General features: G+C 38.6%; 1 pseudogene; it reads left to right on the top strand.

The window, feature by feature from the left end:
* Nucleotides 1–347: 347 nt before the first annotated feature.
* The window catches only part of LOC138172843 (histone deacetylase 1-like), a 133,965-nt pseudogene continuing 115,899 nt past the window's right edge, over nucleotides 348–18,413 (top strand).

Raw genomic sequence — 18,413 nt, 5'->3', positions numbered from 1 at the left:
ATGCAGATGACTGACTAACTGATATACTCAGAGTGTACAATAAATAGGTTAAAAATGTACAGAAATAGTTTTGGAGCAAGCAGACCTCACAGTAGCCATAGTAAAAGCTGCAAATGGGCATATGCCATTAGATTTGTCAGACATAACCGAAGGTGGTCTCTCTCTGAACAGAATCCACAAAGCAGCTAAGCTGTAAGAGTGAACTCAGCATCCGTATGAACCTAAATAACATGTTGACAGAAAACTACTGAACAAAAAATGACAAAGTCAAGAGCATTTGTTTACAGAAACAGGTGGAGTTTACTATAGGGATTTAGAATGAGATCATTATCAAAAGAAATTACAGAATGGTTATTCTTAGGGAACGGAGACTTATTGACCAATATGGATCATGCAAGGAAGTGGTAGAAATTATGCAACATGTCCTGCAGGCTGAAAAGGTTCAGCATCTGTTGGGTACGAAAAAAGAGTTAGTGAGTCTCCAAGTTGGGGCTTTGTCCTAAGTTTCTGGATCCAATCTAATACTCTTTCCATTAGAATGGTACACCACACCTCACTATCCTTTAGTGGCAGGATTATAGAGTATCAATGGAGATATCTGGACTTGGAGACAGGAAGATACGAGTTCAAATTCTCCCTCAGATGATAATTTAGTAAAGTTGATTTTTGCTAACTTCTCTGAGCCTCAGTTTCTCTATGGGAGGCAGTATTGTATAGTAGAGAGGGAACTAGATTTAAAGCCAGGAAGACCTGAATTTGACTCCTAATTCAGATGTCTACTAACCTATGATACTGGACAAGTGACTTAACCTCTCCATGCCTCAGTTTCCTCATCTATAAAGTGAAGGAGTCAGACTTAACATATAAGGTCTGCCCTAACTTTAAATCCTTAACACTATGAACCTAAAATTTAAGAGATAACATATCCCTACACTATAAATACAAACCCCAAAACACCCTTGAGAATTTAGTAAATTGTTTTAGAACCAGAGAATCATTACAAATAGAACTATTGCCCACGTCAGCCCTTCCATAACATTGATGAATAACAACTTAAGAAGAATGTTTTTAATCGATCTCACACACAATGAATACTCACTGTCTCCCAACTATATGGAATGAAAAACTTTTAAAATATAGAAACCTAGAAGAAAAATGTAAACCTTGTTTGAACAGGTACATGTTATGTTCGTCATTCTGTCTGCTAATGGAATTGTCCCAAAGGTGTTTTCAGTAAGCTTACAGAATATGAGCGCTTACCTCCCAATACTCTTTAATAATTATGAAAGGCAGTGTTCTTCATCACTCTGCTCAACAGTCCAGAGATCAAATATAAAAGAATAATAGTAGTGTAGTGACTTGTCCCTTGACCATTTCTACTTAAATCCCATCAAAAATGATGAGAGAAAACTATTTCTCTAATAATAATGGTGGGACTAGCTCAGTGCTGTTTTATTTTTGTTTTGAAGTCTGGGACTGATTCTTTGTCAGGATATTGAAAAGATAATTATCATAAGTCAAAAAACTTATAATTAGAAAGGACCTTGGAGATGATTTAGTTCAACAGTTCCTAAACTTGGGTCTATAGATCAAAATTATTTTCATAATGGTATTATGGTACTTTAATGTTTTACATGATATATGTGTGTATACATATACACACACATACACACATGTTATACAACCATATACATATGTATGTATACATGTATGCATATGTACATACACATATGTATGTATGTATGCATCCCAGACAAAAGCTTTGGGGTTCTCAATAATTCTTAAAAATGTAAAGGAATCCTGAGACCAAAAATTTTGACAATTGCTGATTTCCTTCAAAGTTCTCATTTTCCAAATGGGAAATTTGAGATTCATATTGAGGTATGACTGAACAAAGCAGAGTCAGATTTCAAATCTGTGCTCTCTAATTATAATCTAATGGTAGCCATAGAATCTAGATGGTAAAATGGATAGAGTGTGGGACTTGAAGCTAGAAAACAACCTGAGTTTGAATCCTTCTTCAAATACTTACTAGCTTTGTGGATCTGGGCAAGTCATTTAATCTCTTTGTGCCTCAGTTTCTCATTTATACAATGGAGATAATAATAGCACCTATTTCACAGAGTTGTGAGGATCAAATGAATTTCACATGTGGAATGCTTTAAAAACCTTAAACCTCCACACAAAAGCTAGCTACTGTTTTTTTCCAGACTCTCATGCTGCTTTTGATCTTTTATTCCTCTGTTTCTCACCATCAGCACTTCCTTCTCCTTCTTTTTGACATTCTACCCTTTTCCTCTAACCAGGACCCCCTGCTCTATTTCAGGTCCTATCCTCACCCTATTCCCCATAAGATCTTTCTAAGGGGATAGTAAATAAAGCTTAATATATTATAGGGGTATTTTCATTGTCAAGAGGGTATCCTTGGGGCAGCTAGGTGGTTCAGTGAGTAGAGCACCAGCCCTGGAGTAAGGAGGACCTGAGTTCGGTTCAGGCCTGACACTTAACACCCACACACACACACAAAAACTAGCCGTGTGACCTTGGGCAAGTTACTTAACCCCAATTGCCCTCCAAAAGGCAAAAAAAAAAGAGGATATCCTAAAATATTTATTCGAATTTATTCTCTAAATTCTATAATTCTGTGAATGAGGTTATAATGGTGTAATGATAGGCAATGTGATATCGGGGCTAATATCCCATGTAACCAACACCCTTTCAAATCATGACACTTGCTCAGTGGTCAGCTCTGCCTATTTGTAAGAGTAGCCCAAGGAGAAGGTATGAAGATGGCATAACATAGAACTCTTCAAAGATATAAAGCAAAGCACCAAAAAAGGGCTTTTAATTCTAGAAATGTATGTGTAGACAAAGACTGAACATTTCTAAAAGAATGTCATTTTTTTTCCCATTCTGTACTTGGCTAAAGGAGTTGTCCATAGCAACAGCTTTTATTTCTACTTAGAATAACACAGCAGGACAGTGCTGGGAAAGATTGGTGGGAAACAGAGTTGTTTAAGGACTAACTCTAAATCACTACACCCTGTACACACTTTAAAAAAATGCCAAAATGGATTATTTTTCTCCTGAGTTAATCAGATTGTCCTTTTCCCCCTCACAGTTCTAATCTATCAAATAATTACTTAAAGCTACAGTTCATGTGGCTGTATAGACCTGGACAAAGCCTTAAATAACCTGTTTTTTTCCTTACCTATTAAAGAATTAAAAAATAAGAAAAACATTGGGCAAGAGAGTAAAGAATCTTGGATTGGGCCCTGGCTTTTCTACTTAACCACCTGAGTCATTTTAGGCAAGTGCCTTTCTCTCTCTGGACCTCAGTATACTCATCTGTAAAGGGAGGGAATCAGACTAGATTATTTCCAAAATCCTTCTAGCTCTAAATCCTATGTTGTCTTCCCTTAATGAATAATTCAGTCTCTCTCTTGACGTCATGTTGGTTTATAATCTGTAGGCTCATTGGCTAGTTATAGCAGTTTTGTTTTGTTTTATTTTAAGTTGCAAGGGCATGTTCAGATTACACGACAAGATTAAAGTTCAAAGAAAATTAACCACGTCCATTTAATTGTTAAAAAAATATTAAGACCAGATTCGAGCACCTAATTTAATGAATGGTACTTAATACAGACATAACAATTTGTTTTCCAACTCTCTTACCCACTTGTATAAGATTTAGTGTTGAAGTTAAATGCATTGGTATCTAACAACACAACAATAATTGATATTTATATAGCACTTTGAATTTTCCAAAGGGCATTATATATGTCATTTCCTCTGAGCCTCTAAATAACCCTGTGAGGTAGGTACCCTCTTTTAAAAAAAATTCCCACTGTTCAGATTAAAAAAACCTGAAACTCAGAAAAGTTAAGTGACTTAGTCATCATCATACAGATCTTAAATGCCAGTGGTGGGATTTGAATCCAGCCCTCATTGAGGGCAGGGAATATCGTTTTTTGAAATTTGTAACTTGCTTGGTCCCAATCAAGCATAGAGTTTTTCATAGAGTTGTAATGTTTATGGGATATAAAATCTTCCTGGCCCATTAATAGGCCTCATATGGAGTCCATTAAGAGAAGTTTGATTAGGGGAGGCTTGTTTTTCAGGAAAGCCCACACCTTTTGTTACTTTGCAATTAGGCAGTGGGTCACAAGGTTGATACCCTCTGACTCTAAAAAGAGTGATGCCCTCTGGCTCTAAAAAGGGTGTATATACTCTGAGGCTAGCATTTTGCTTTGGGGCTCACTCATTAGAAGTGTTCCTGTGATTTGGTCAGATGAGACTCTGGGTAGCTGTTAAGGAACCCCCTGGCTTTGAAAAACCAGATGTTTGTGCTTCTCTCTCTGGTAATTGTGTATGTATTGCTTTGGTCAGATAGTTGCATCTGTCTGTTGATCTGTGCTAATTTCTCAGACAGTTAGAAGCCCTGTCTGTTGGTCTTTATTTCTCTGCTTGCATTTTTTCTATTTTCTTTGTTTGGATTTTCTCTCAGGATGCTTACTTTTCCGCTGAACTAATGACTGTAATTACAAAAAGATTGTTGACCTCTTGAACAATTATCTTTCCTAGTAAAGCAGATCTAAGAACCTGTGCTAGCAGCCATCTTGGGTCTGCCAGTGTGGATACTGCTACAAGAGTAGATAACAAAACAACAGCTGACATGGACACTAGTGGTTTTAATGATTATAAAGCCTTTACATATATTATCTCATTTTGTCTTCAAAACAACCCTTATTAAGTGCTAAGAGATGCTTAATAAATAGTTTAATTTCATTGAATTTTAAAGATTTTATATCCAGTGACAAGATGTGTTATTGTACAACCACCCCAGTTTTATGCAATAGAAAAAATGAGTTATATTATAAGCATATTAAGAATTATATCAATACACATGCAAGAAAGTATGATTTTAGTTACTAATGTCCATGCTACTTTCCCAGGGGGCATTATTAGCTACTTACCTGATCCTATTCACCAAAATGACTCAGTCTTGGGAAATCTCATGCTCTCCCTAGCAGGTCCAACCTGAACCCTTCTCTAGAAGGAACTCCGGGAAGTATTGGGTTCTCTTTGGTTTTCTGATTATGTCCACTACTAGTACCACCCAACTTCTCACTATTGCTAGATTGTAATCAGAGAAGCTTCTGTCCCCTAGCTCCTGTGCTCTCTGGATAGCTGTACTTGTCTGGCTAGGCTAAGGGAGTCGTTAGTGTCTATTTGCCCAATCTGACTTAGGCAGGGAGCTCTTACCTACTGGAGACTACATTTTCTTTGCTTTTATGATACTTCACTAAGCCTTAGCTGTCTCAGTTTGACATGATATAGTTATCTACCCAACCAAAGGGAAAGATGTGCAAAGTTACAGAGTACAATGTTTTTACTCAACCTAGAATCAATGAAAGGAAAAAAATCAATATATAATAGAACATCTACTCTATCATTGCATGCCCTCAGCATCTCCTAGACCCAGATTGTCTCTAACCAGTTACATAGACAGGATCCAAAGCCATGGATCATGGAAAAGAAAACTTTTAGTTTCTTTAGTTTCATAGGTTGTTTACTCCTTCCTGGGGCAGAACAAATGGGTTCATACAATAAAAAAGAGTTGCCAATTGCTATTTGCTTTATGGCATGGAGGTGGGATGTCAATGTTCAAATTGAGGTTAGGGGAAGCTCAAGAGACAGGCTGGCTGTCATTGCTGCAATGTTTTCCACTTGGAATTCTGGAACAGCAGCAGCCTCTGATTTCAACAATTGTTTACTAGCTCATTGTTCATTAGATGAATACATACAGAATTTTGACCAATTTCTCTCCCCCACCCTCCAAGGTTGTTTTTGGCTTATAGAGTTCTGGGGTGCAGCCAAAGGAAGGACAGATGTGGAATAAAACGTTACTTACTGATACTCAGATTTCCTTCCTGCCTGTGTTCTAGAAACTCCTGTGGCACCTACTCCATGGTTGCCATAATCTCATTATTGTCATGTTTTTCTTCCAATAAACACCAGAGCTTGGCTGATACTTGACGTAGGGTCCAAAGAGAACAAGATGGGTATTATACGTAATTGAAATAGGAAGGGACATTAGAACATAAAGCATAGAATATTAGAATTGGAAGGGGGCCTTAGACAATAGAATGTTGGAGTTGGAGGGGATCAGAGCTAGAAGGAACCTTGGTAATGGATAAATGAATGAAAAATCACTTATTAATCACTTACAGAATGCCAAGCACTATACTAAGTGCTGGGGATATAATTAACTCACACTCTAAACACAAGACTTTAGAACATATAACAGAATATTGGCATTGAAAGGGACCTTAGAACACAGAACCTTGAAACTTGAAGGAACCTTAGAACCTTAGACTATTATCGCAGTAAGATATAAGAAATGAGGAGCAGAGGGACGTCATATTTGCCTGGAGAGGCTTATTTGAACTGAGGCTGAGTGAGAACAGAACCAGGAGAAATCTGTACACAGTTACAGACACAATGTATGTGTGATGACCAACTTTGATAGACCAGACTCTTCTCAGAAATGCAGGGTTATAAGACAGCTCCAAAAGACTCATAATGGAGAGAGATGTCTACATTCAGAGAAAGAACTAGAAAGAACTGAGTTTGAATGCAGATTGAAGCAAATTACCTGCTCCCCTTTTTTTTTCTTGTTTGGTTTTGTTTCCTCTTTCCCATTGTTGATTCCATCAGTTACAATCCTTCTTTATGACCTGATTAATGTCTAATGTGGAAGCATTTGCAGATCCTATACTTTATTGCATGCCACCATGGGGGGTGGGGGGAGGGAGGGGAAGATAATCTGAAACTCAAGGGATTGTGGAACTGAATCTTATAAACTAAAAGTAAGCAAATAAATTAATAAAGACAAAAAAATAGCAGTAAGAGACATTAAAATCCAACACAAAGAACTGAGTTGACTCAGAGCACAGAATATAGGATGTCCGAGCTGTAAGAAATCTTTATTTCTCATTTAACCCAACTCCCTGATCTTACAGATGATTTAATTGAGGCATACAGTGGTTAAGTGACTTCCCCAGAATTACGTAAGTAGTGAGTAGCATAACTGAGAATGTGATCCAGTAGGAGATCAATTGATTCTAAATTCTGTGTTCTTTCCTCTTCATCTTAGTGTTGACAATGATATCTCTTTTCCAAATCTCAAAAGGTATACACAGAAGTCATCATGTATCAACATTTTTTTAGTATAAAGACAATTTTACTGAATTGTTCTGTGCGTTATGCAAGCATCTGAAAATCCCAGTTCGCCTGATTGTTACCTCTGTTTTGTTATTACCTTTTGAGAAATCAGTAGGCTCTATTTGACTATGCACACCTTTATTTATCGTTTCTTATGTTGCTTTCTCAGGTTAAAATATTCTTCCTACCTCCTTTCTGCTTATAAAAAATCCTTCCCATTCCTCAAGGTCCAGGTCAGGATCCACCTTCTTCCTGAAGTCTTCCTTTGTGAGACCAGTACACATTGACCTCAAGTTCTTTTGAATTCCATTTCCCTTTCTGAGCTTCAGTTTTTCCTACTGAAAAACGAGGGAATTAAAGTAAATGATGTCTAAGTTCCCTTTGTTCTCTGACAGACTATAGTGTAAGACCTTTTCTGCCTCTGCCATTCTTTACACCGATGACAAAAGGTTATTTTCAAAAGACAAGTTTGAATATGCTACTTCCTATTCAAGAATAATAGTTAATAATAATAGATATCATTTATATGACATTTACTGTGTGCTAGGCACTGTGCTAATCACTTCATCATTATTATCTTATTTGATTCTCACAATAACCCTAGAAGATAGGTGCCATTATAACCTCATTTTACAGATGAGAAAACTGAAGTTAAGTGACTTGCCAAGGGTCACACACTTAGTGAGTGTCTGAGGTTGGGTTTGAACTCAGGTCTCCCTCATTCCAGGTCCACTATGCCACCAAACTGCCTAGTAGCTACCTATTACCTCTTTGCTAAAACAGAGAATCCTCCATTTGGAAGTAAAAGCTTATAACAATACAGCTATAGTCTATTTTTATTGGTTGATTACATAGTACTTTTTTCCTTTCCTCCCCTATACACATACATATATGCTCTGTCTTCCAACCAAGCTGGTCTTTTTGCTATTTTTCATACATGACATTGAATTTCATATCTCCTTGCCATTTTACAGGCTGTCCCACGCTTCCCTCTTCCCTTAGAAAACTTCAAACCAGAATTAGCTCAAATGTCACTTCTTTCAAGAGGCCTCTCTGAAATCTTCCAATTTTCAATATTCTCTGCCCCCTTAATATGTTGTATTTCTCTTGCCTTTACTCATCTGTGAGCATTCATTTAGAGCTGAAAGAGATCTTCTTGTTCAGTTAGTCTAATCTCCTTTTATAGATGAGAAAACTGAGGCCCAGAGAAGCTTTATATCTTGCTTTAAGCCATCTGGGTAGCAAGAGGCAGATTTGGGGTCCAAACCAAGGTCATATTGTTGTCTATCACGAGGACACAAGCAGGGACCATCTCACTTTTATCTTTGCATCTCCAGGGCTTAGCATGTAGGAGATAAAAGAAATGATTGGTGATTGAGTAAGGTTCTTTCTAGCTCTACCATTCTATATTCTATGATATAATCTGCTTTTCTTTTTCAGTATTCTTTGATTCCAATGATAGTAATTGTCTCTACTTTTAATATTATATGGTCTAGATTGTTACTTCATCTCTATATATTTTATCTACCTCCCCTTCTCTTCCCTATATTATATTGAAAGCTCCTTGAATTCAGGAATTGTCATATATTTTTACACCACCTATGATGCTTAATTTTTTTTTATAAATTGAATATGAAAGAAATAACCAGGAGATCTGGTAGTACTCTGGGGAAAACCTAAATCCTGAAGGAAATTAATTTCAATGGTGTGCTTGAGCTAGTCATTGGAAATCATACATGGGTGCCAATGTCTGATCCCTGTAGTTAGAGATAAGCTGGTAAGTGCTTAACAACTGACTTTCTGAAGGAAAATGTACACAAGTTAAGTCTGCATTATTAACATTTTCTCCATCACTTTCTTAAATTTAAACAATTAATAAAATAGTAAATCAAGCCCTTATTTGTAATGTTTGCCAGCTTATGAGATGTAAATGCTCCTACTGAAAATTTAACAATTTGTTCACAAGCTAGCTCCACCATACCTGTCCCTACAGTTCTCTATTAATTTGTACAATTCTACCTGAAGGAAGAAATGCTCTGGTACAGAGGTGAATTGAAGGTCAGTCAGGAAATTGATCTTGGGCGAAGATGTTTCAGAGGCCTCAAATAGGAATAATCTTTCCCAGTGCTGCTAAATCAAGAAGCAAGAAAAAAACCACCATATTTAGTAAAGGCTGAGTCCTTGATTGGAAAATCAACTATGCCAATGACACAGGAAGAAATTGGTCTCTTTTTAGTGAAGCAGCAGCAACATCGATGTAAAGGGATCAAAGGCAAAGACATGCATATGATATCAGTTACTCAACACTTATTTATTAACTGTCTTTAAAGTTCCAGGAGCTCTGCAGGGCACAGGGAATACAAATGCAAAAGTCCTTGTACTCAAGTAATTCTATATATTTCCCTCTACAGACTGGAAGCAACAAATATACATGTAAGTGTGTACAAGACATGTACAAATAAAATTGTAAGGGAGTTGGGGAGGGAGATCAGTAGTAGTTGGGGACATCAGGAAAAATTTCACCTAGAATGTAGGTCTTGGGATTGGTTTTGAAGAAAATTAGGTATTCTAGGAGGTGGAGGGGAGGAATGATTGCATTCCAGTATGGGGCACACATCCCTATATATTTGGGAGACAGAATATATGGGGAATAGCAAGGTGCCAGATGGTCTGGCCTGAAGCATGTATTCAGCTTAGAAGGACAGGTTGGAGCCAGGCTGCAAAGAACCTAGGCATTTGATTCCCTAAAGGCAATCACTGGAGGAAGGGAGTAAAATGGTGAAACCTGTGCTTTTTTTCCCCCATTTGTAAACCTGTGTTTAAGTTTATTTGGAGAAAAGAGAGACTTGAGGCAAGGAGATCAATTAGAAAGAGATCAGTTACAATTTTTATTGTAATGGCTCAGAGAAGAGGTGATAATAAGGGAGGTGTGGGTAGGCAACAGATCATATGAAAAATAACTGGCATTTCAGGGGATTGAGCACTGGGCCTGAAGTCAGCAAGGCCTGAGTTAAAATCTGACCTTAGACATTAGCAGTAATATGAAAGAGGGATTATTATGTGTGCTGTTGGCTCCAAACGGCAGAAATGGCTGCAGTGGGCAGAAGTCCCCAGAGGCAAATTTATGGTCAAGGTAAGGGAAAATTTCCGAATTAGAGAAGTCCAGTGGTGGAACTCAGACTGGTAGTGAGTTTCCCACCATTAGAGAGTTTCATACACTTTTCCCACCAAAAAGGGATATTGTTTTTTTTTTTTGTTTTGTTTTGTTTTTTGCTTTTTGGAGGGCAATTGGAGTTGTGACTTGCCCAAGGTCACACGGCTAGTAACTGTGTCAAGTGTCTGAGGTCAGATTTGAATTCAGGTCCTCCTGACTCTAGGGCCAGTGCTCTATTCACTGTGCCACCTAGCCACCCCAAAAAAGGGATGTTGTTGAGAACATTCCTACACAGGTATGTATTTAATTAGGTCCCTTCCAATTCTGAGATTCTATCATCCTACAATTTTAGGAACCCAGAAGTCTAAGAATGGTAGTCTAAAAGATAACCAGAAGTTATTTGCCAACTATTCATTACTATATGTCCCCAATTTCTTCTTCTAACTCAATTCCTTCTATTAATGGTGCTTTTATTAAGTGTTTTTGATGTTCTCTCAAATCTTTCATGAATAAGTAGCTTGGTTTTGAAGGTACCAGTGCCCTCTCTGGGATTCTCTCTGTATCAGCTGTCACCGACCTGTTGTAGCTCTTATTGATAGTTTCATTATTCAGGTCAATGGAGCCTTTGAATGAGTCTAAGACAGCAATTATAAAATCTGAGGATTCTGAGATTCATGAATTGGGTACTAGATAGGGCCATAATGGATACCCAAAGACAAAATTTATAGTTTTACAAATTAAATAAGCTGGTCACTTGCTAAATTGACCAGGAGACAGGCAAGTGAGGCAAGATTGGTTAAATTTCCCATTTGGAACTAGCCCCTGGAACAGTGTGTATATCACCGGGTTGTAGAAATTCATGAAAGAAAAATGTCCTTGAAATACGTTGGTAGTATTTGTCATTGTGAAAAAGTTTTGTTCTGAAATAGGTGATGAGGATGGAAATTTAGCAGCAAAGAATGGTGGGATTGACTTTGGTGATGAGTGGAAGGGAAAGAAGAAAGTGTTGGTTAGGATAAGAAGCAACACGTTCTAGCAGAAGGAGCTCTGGCCCTGACATCAACCAACCAATCCATCCATAAGCAAGCATTCATTCAGTACTTAGTATGGGTCAAGCACTCTGCCAAGCACTGGGATTTGGAGACAAAAAAAATGAATTAGTTTCTCCCGGGGAGGAGATTATATTTTTTTTCAGGAGACAACATAGATACCTATCAGTATCTGCAGAATGATTATACAAACTCATTACAGATTGAAAGTTGTAGTCTTAGCTCTGGCACCATCTGTGTAAACTTGGTTGGACAAGCCATTTTACCTCTCTGAGGCTCAGTTTCCCAACTTACAAATTTAGGACATCGCTTATGTGACCAATTGTATAGGGTAGTTGTAAGGAAAGTGCTTTGTAAAACTTACTATGGTATAGACATGAGCTCTTAATACTTTATATTGGTAAGAGTTTAAGATTGTAGCCGAGGACCCTAGGTGGTTTTATAAGTGGAAACTGAGGCCCAGAGAAGGGAAATAATCTATCTAAGGTCACAATCTAATTAATAGCATATCTGAGGATCAAACCCAGGTCTTCTGTCTTCTGGTTGGGCATTCTTTCTACCTCTGTATATGAAACTTTAGGCATTCCCGAGATTTGATAAGCAGCATTTAAATGTGTTGCAAGGAGTTGGATGAGTAAGAAGAGGAGGGGGAGAGAAAGAGGAATAATGAAACAAAGGAAGAGAGGGGGAAAATGTGGAGAATGGCAAATACAACTGCCCTTTCTAAACAATTTAGAAAACGACAAAGTTGGCTGGTCACTTTTTGCTGTGGTAGGCAGCTATCAGAATAAGTACCAGTGTAGGACTCAGGAGACTTGAGTTCAAGCTCTGACTCTGTCCTTTAGTCATTCAGTCTCTCTGGGCTTTCGTTTACTTCCTATAAAATGGAAGTGGTGGCCTAAAAGGTTGTCAAAAGTTCCTTCCAGCTCTGACATTACTTGCTTTTTGCTTAAAAGACTTTGATGACCTTACCAACAGTCTCCTATTGGATCTTCTGATACAAAGACAGAAAGACTATGAATTCTAGAAAGTAGGAAAAGTCTCTATAAAGTACTGAAATGAATTTGATTGACATACAAAGGTTAGTGGTATTCGAAGATTGTCAGGGTAAATCTCCTGAGTCCTTTTTTTTTTAAAGTCTGAACTGTTTGGTACAGAGGAACTAAGGAAGATTAGAAGTAACTAAATAAAAATCACAATTCTCTAAAAAAAAAAAAAAGCTTTGCCTTTATCACAAGGAGAGAAGGATTAAAACCATTACAGAGACATTGGTAACATGGACTCTCTCTCTGACTGGCTGACTGACTGAATCACCCAACCTTAATTCTCACTGGCAGGTTGGGAATTTTCAAAGAGAATAATCATGGCTGCAACTTATTTTTAAATAGTCCTAGGGGCAATCCTGGATGGCTACTCTCCTGGCTACCAGACTCTTTAGTTCCTCAGCCATCACTAATGCACTTCCTACTTAATAAATTGGCCAAAATGAACTTCATTAACTCAATCAGCAATGTTTACAAAGCAACAGCAATAACAGTAATGGAACATTGGACTCAAAAACTGGAAATGTACCCTCGTCGCTGTGCATACATCCTTTGGGGTCTAAACTTATACATTCATAGTAAAGAAACATATGTTAGGGAACCCAGGTGCCAAGGTCAACCCACAACTCTATACTGTTGACCTTAATGTCCTTTATTTTACTTAGAAATAGTTAGTTGAACAATTTAACGATTGTAAGTTCCTCAGAGTGAGAAAGGGAGAAGGAGGGGCAGGAGAGAGAGACAGAGAGACGGACAGAGACAGAGAGACAGAGACAGAGAGACACACACACAGAGACAGAGAGAGACAGAGAGAGACAGAGACAGAGAGAGAGAGACAGAGACAGAGAGACAGACAGAGATAGAGAGACACACACAGAGAGACACACACAGAGAGAGACAGAGACAAAGACAGAGAGAGACAGAGACAGAGAGGGACAGAGATTGATTCACATCCATGTCACTGATAAACAGAGATGGTTCTTTACTGACTGCTCTATTATGGCTCCTCTTTTGGGCTTCTGACTTAGTGTTTCACTATTTCAGCAAAAGCAGAAACCCTTAGCCAGGAATCTGCAGAAATTTTCCAAGTTTGCTCCCTTGGCTGTCCTCTGAGATAGTATTATATTTTCTCAGTAAAAGCAAAAATCCTAGTACTGGCTTCCATAGGTTTCTATGCGTGCTCCCTTGGCTGGACTCTGAGGGGTTTCCGTCTCTTAGACAAAAGGTGACAGAGACGCCATTTTTCTTCCTACGTCAGTTCCTCCAAGCAGCCGTCGCCTATACAAATTTTGAGCTCTCTTCCCACACTCAACTGAGTTTCCTGAGATCAACTTCTCAGAGTTCTTCTCTGACCCCAAAGCAAATCTACTATACTGGTACGAAGCAGTGTCTCTTAAGTGATATGATTCATTTCTCTCTCATGGAGATAAACTAAAATTTCTATTTATGTCATCTTTACCATACCCATAGTCACCAAACAGTTCTATAGAAGAGAGTTTCCCAAATATTATCTTCAAAGTCCTCATGCCATTTATATGTAAATTACATTCTGAAAATCAGGTCGCTTTGTCCATCTTTACTCTGAGTAAATGTCTTTTTTTTCTTTCCCCTGATGGGATACTGTCTTTACTGTTTCTCTTACATTTGTCCTTGATCATGTCCTTTCTATTAGCAAAGCTGTCCTCACCCAGTTATTGAGTTTAGTTTTCTAAGTAAACCATCATATCACCTACAAATAAGTATAGCTTCTTTTTGCCCTTATTTATAGCTTTAAGTTTGAAGCAGGTAGGTGGGCACAGTGAATAGAAAGCCTTTGACCTGGAGTCAGGAAGACCTGAACTCAAATCCATTTTCAGACATTTATTATCTGTGTGACCCTGGTCAAGTTACTTAACGTCTGTCTTCTTCCCTTTCTTCAACTGTTACATGCAGCTGATAAGAGCATTTACCTCCCAGGGGTGTTTCCAGGATCAAGTGAGATAATATTTGCAGAGTGATTAGCATAGTTCCTGATATATAGTAGGTCCTTAATAAATGTATGGTCCCTCCTATTTTTTATTACTCTTAATAGTATTTGTAGAAATATTTCTAATAGTAGTGAAAAGAAGGACAGTCTTTATTTTATGATATGACTTTTATGTTTAGGTTCTTTCCATTTAAATGTTCTTGGGGTGTATAGTAAAATCTCCTTGTTTTGTAGAGGGGAGAAAGTCTAGAGAAGGAAAAGTCTTGCCTCAGATCATATGACTAGTAAGAAGCAACAGTTTTTTGGGTGGTGGATTGACATAGAACCCGTGACACAGGTATTTTATTTTGGTAGCTATGTTGAAGAAAGCACAGAGAAGAGTGAGACCAGAAAAAGGGAGGTGAATTAGGAGGCTCTGATGATAGTCCAGATATATAAGAGGTTTTGAGGGCATGGTTCTTTCCTCCTGCATTCTCTCCCCACATCAGTTGCTCATGCCCTGTCTGAGGAGCTGTAGAGAAGACAATGGAAGAAAGATGATTTCATATTGAAGTTGAGAGAATTTGCCAACTGATCATAAGATTTATCACTGGAAAGGACCTTAGACATGACCCAGTCCAACCCCCAGCCTCCATCTTTTGTGGTTCTGTCTTCTATTTCTTCCTTGTCCTACGTCAGCCAGATGTGGCCTTATTCTTCACGTGTATCATTCTTTTCCCTTGTTACCTCTGGATCTTCAATACTCACCCGCCTCCTTCCTCCAAGAAACACGTGATGTGTAGGCGGGAAGGATCATCCTGGAAAAATGCAGAGTTAAGGGTTGGGGCCAAAGACCATTACAGAAAGCAGCATGAGCAACTGGCATGGGGACAGAATGGGGGAGGAAAACCATTTTATAGTATGAAATTGCAGTAATAGAGGAACGATATTATTACATTAGTAACATTAAAAATGTATCTTGAAGAGATCATATAAATACGTGGGTATTTTTTCAAACTTCTTTTCTGGAGAGCTAGTCTTAATATGTGTGGGATTAATTTCCTGTGTTTTTCCAGTTTACAAGGGCAGGATTCCTAAGGCCTCTTTGTACTTAGTAATTATCAGATTATAGGATTTAGAGTGACATTAGAAGTTACCTTAGAAGTAATAGGCTCAAAGGACTGAGATCTGGAAAGTCCAAGCCTCATATTTTGCAATGAGGGCACTGAAGTCCAGAGTCATTAAATGACCTTTCTTTTTTTTTTCTTTGCATAGAAATTATTTTATTCAAAATTTCTTCCTTTATCTTGTCTATGTGGTCTGCAACACCTCTCCCAGGATCTGAACCCATTTGCACATTTTACAGAATTCTATTTCTTACAAAACAGTGCCCATTGCTGTGCTGGCAAATATTTTGTCACAAATAAATGCTTAACCAGACAAAACAAGGAAGTAGGATGGCACACCTTAACCAGTGACTTGCCCAAGGTCACACAACTAGTAACTATTAAGTGTCTGAGGATGGATTTGAACTCAGGTCCTCCTGACTCCAGAGCTAGTGCTCTATTCACTCTAATTTCCAGGTCAGTTGGTTTTCCAATGAGATATTTCACATTTTCTTCTATTTTTTTTTCCTTCTTTTAGGTTTGTTTTATAATTTCTTGATTTCACATTGTCTTCTATTTTTTTCCTTCTTTTGAGTTTGTTTTATAATTTCTTGATTTCTAATAAAGTCATTGACTTCCATTTACTCCATTCCAATTTTGAAATAACTATTTTCTTCAGTGAGCTTTTGAACCTCCTTTTCCATTTGGCCAATTTTGCTTTTTAAAGCATTCTTCTCATTGGCTCTTTGGACCTCTTTTGCCATTTGGGTTAGTCTAGTTTTAAGGTGTTATTTTCTTCAGTATTTTTGGGGTCTCCTTTAGCAAGCTGTCAACTCATTTTTCATTATTTTCTTGCATCACTCTCATTTTTCTTCCTAATTTTTCCTCTACTTCTCTTATTTGATTTTCAAAATCCTTTTTGAGCTCTTCCAGGGCCTGCAACGAATTCATATTTTTCTTGGAGGCTTTTGATGTAGGAGCTTTGACTTTGTTGTCTTCTTCTGGTTGTATGTTTTGATCTTCTTTATCACCAAAGTAAGATTTCATAGTCTGATTTTTTTCCCCACTGTTTGCTCATTTCTCCAGCCAATTACTTGAGTTTTTAACTCATTGTTAAGGTAAGTCTCTGCTTTCAATGTGGAGGGTGTACTATCCCAGGCTTCAGGGGTTTGTGCAGTTGTTTTCAGAAATACTTCTAGGGACCTGTGCATTTTCAGCTCTTTCAAGGTGGTATGATCAAAGGACAGGTGTTTACTCCTCTCCTATCCTGTACTCTGGTCTGTGAGTGATCCCCAGTACTCTTTTCTGCCTTGGAACTGTGAGGAGGATAGCCTTTCTACTGCCACTACAGGCTCCATGCTAGCAGTCCTTCTCACCCCAGGACCGCCACCCAGGACTGTGACCCAGATCCAAGCCCAGGCAAATCAAGAGAATCCTGCCTCAGTGCCAGTAAAGAGATCCCTGAAATCCCCCTGTGATAAGCTGCTCCCCACCTTCTGTTGGCTGAGAGCTCTGGAAGCAGCCTCTGCTGCTGCCTCCACCTCCACCTCTTTCACCCTGGGGCTGGGGCCCAGACCATGCTCCTCTCTCACCCAGGTCCAACAGACCTTTCCTACTAACTTTCTGAGTTGTCTTTGGCATTTGTGGGTTGAAAAGTCCGGAAACCACCACAGCTTCTAGTAATTCAGGCCCCCGAGGCCTGCTCTACCCTGTCTTTGCTGGTGTGGCCCACACTGGACTGTGCTCTTCTCTCAGACTGGTGCAACAGACCTTTTCTGTCAACTTTCCAGGCTCTCTGGGGCTGTAAATTTGTTTCACTCTGTCATTATGTGGGTTCTCCTGCACTAGAATTTGATTCGAGTAATTTTTTAGAGGTGTTTGGAGAGGTTTGGAGAAAGCACAAACAGATTTATACTTTTACTCCACTATCTTGGTTCTGTCTCCAAATGAATTTTCTAGACTCAAAGATGGCATTAGAACTGAGAACCTCTAGAGACAAGTTCAATATTCTTTCTGAGTCCCTCAATTTACGTATCAGAGCACTCAGAGTGAAGGTCCTTGCTCAAGGTCATAGAGTAGGAGGCAAAGCTTAGAATCTGAGTCTAGGTACTTCAAATTCAGGGCTCATTTGTCAGGTCCTGCTCACTGATAAAACAGTATGAGATAATGTCCTTGGGGCAATGGGAATCTAGACTTGGATGTGAATGACTAACCTTCCTTTGGCAATAACAATGGAGATTGTGGCAGCAGCAGTTTATAGAGATAAGAACTGCATCTAATTTGCACTGGAATTGAGAACTCGAAAGTGACAAAGCTCCTTTTGTCAATGCAGGCCACTCCCCCCTACCCCCAATCACCTTAGAAAGTTGCCTAAGGCTCTGAAAGGTTGAGAGATTTGCCCTAGATCTTAGAGCCAGTATTTGTCAAAGGTAAGATTTGAACCCAGGTCTTCCTGAGATTGAGGTGAGCTCTTTATTCATTATGTCCCAATGCCATGCATTATGCCAGAGGCATTCCCTTGAATTTTTGCATCAGGGTTTCAGAGTCAGGATAGAATATGCAACTCCTGTTTTCTGATTAGTTTGTGCCAAAGGAGAATTTTTTCTTTTATCTGTTTGAGTTCTTTTAGCATCACTCCAACCTCACTCCCCATGGCCCTCCCTGCCTCTGCCTCTCAACCCTTGTGAATGACAGAGGTGTGTTTTCCTCCCTAACAAGCACAAATTCCACCAGGAAATGCCAGCTGTCCAGTCACAAGTTCCTTCTGCCACTGCAGCTTCCCCAGTATGAGATCAATGTGGAAATCAAAACCAGACCCCAAACCTAATTACAATCTAGGCTGTCTTTTGTCTTGGAGTTTCAGGGGAATAGAAATCAACCTTCCTGAGG

This window comes from Petaurus breviceps, unplaced genomic scaffold (genome assembly GCF_028583685.1).
Source record: "Petaurus breviceps papuanus isolate PSGF00001 unplaced genomic scaffold, PetGlider_PUasm1.0 551, whole genome shotgun sequence".
In the NCBI taxonomy this organism is placed as follows: domain Eukaryota; kingdom Metazoa; phylum Chordata; class Mammalia; order Diprotodontia; family Petauridae; genus Petaurus; species Petaurus breviceps.
The sequence above is the reverse complement of the archived record's forward strand: the minus strand, read 5'-3'. Positions and strand labels throughout refer to the sequence as shown.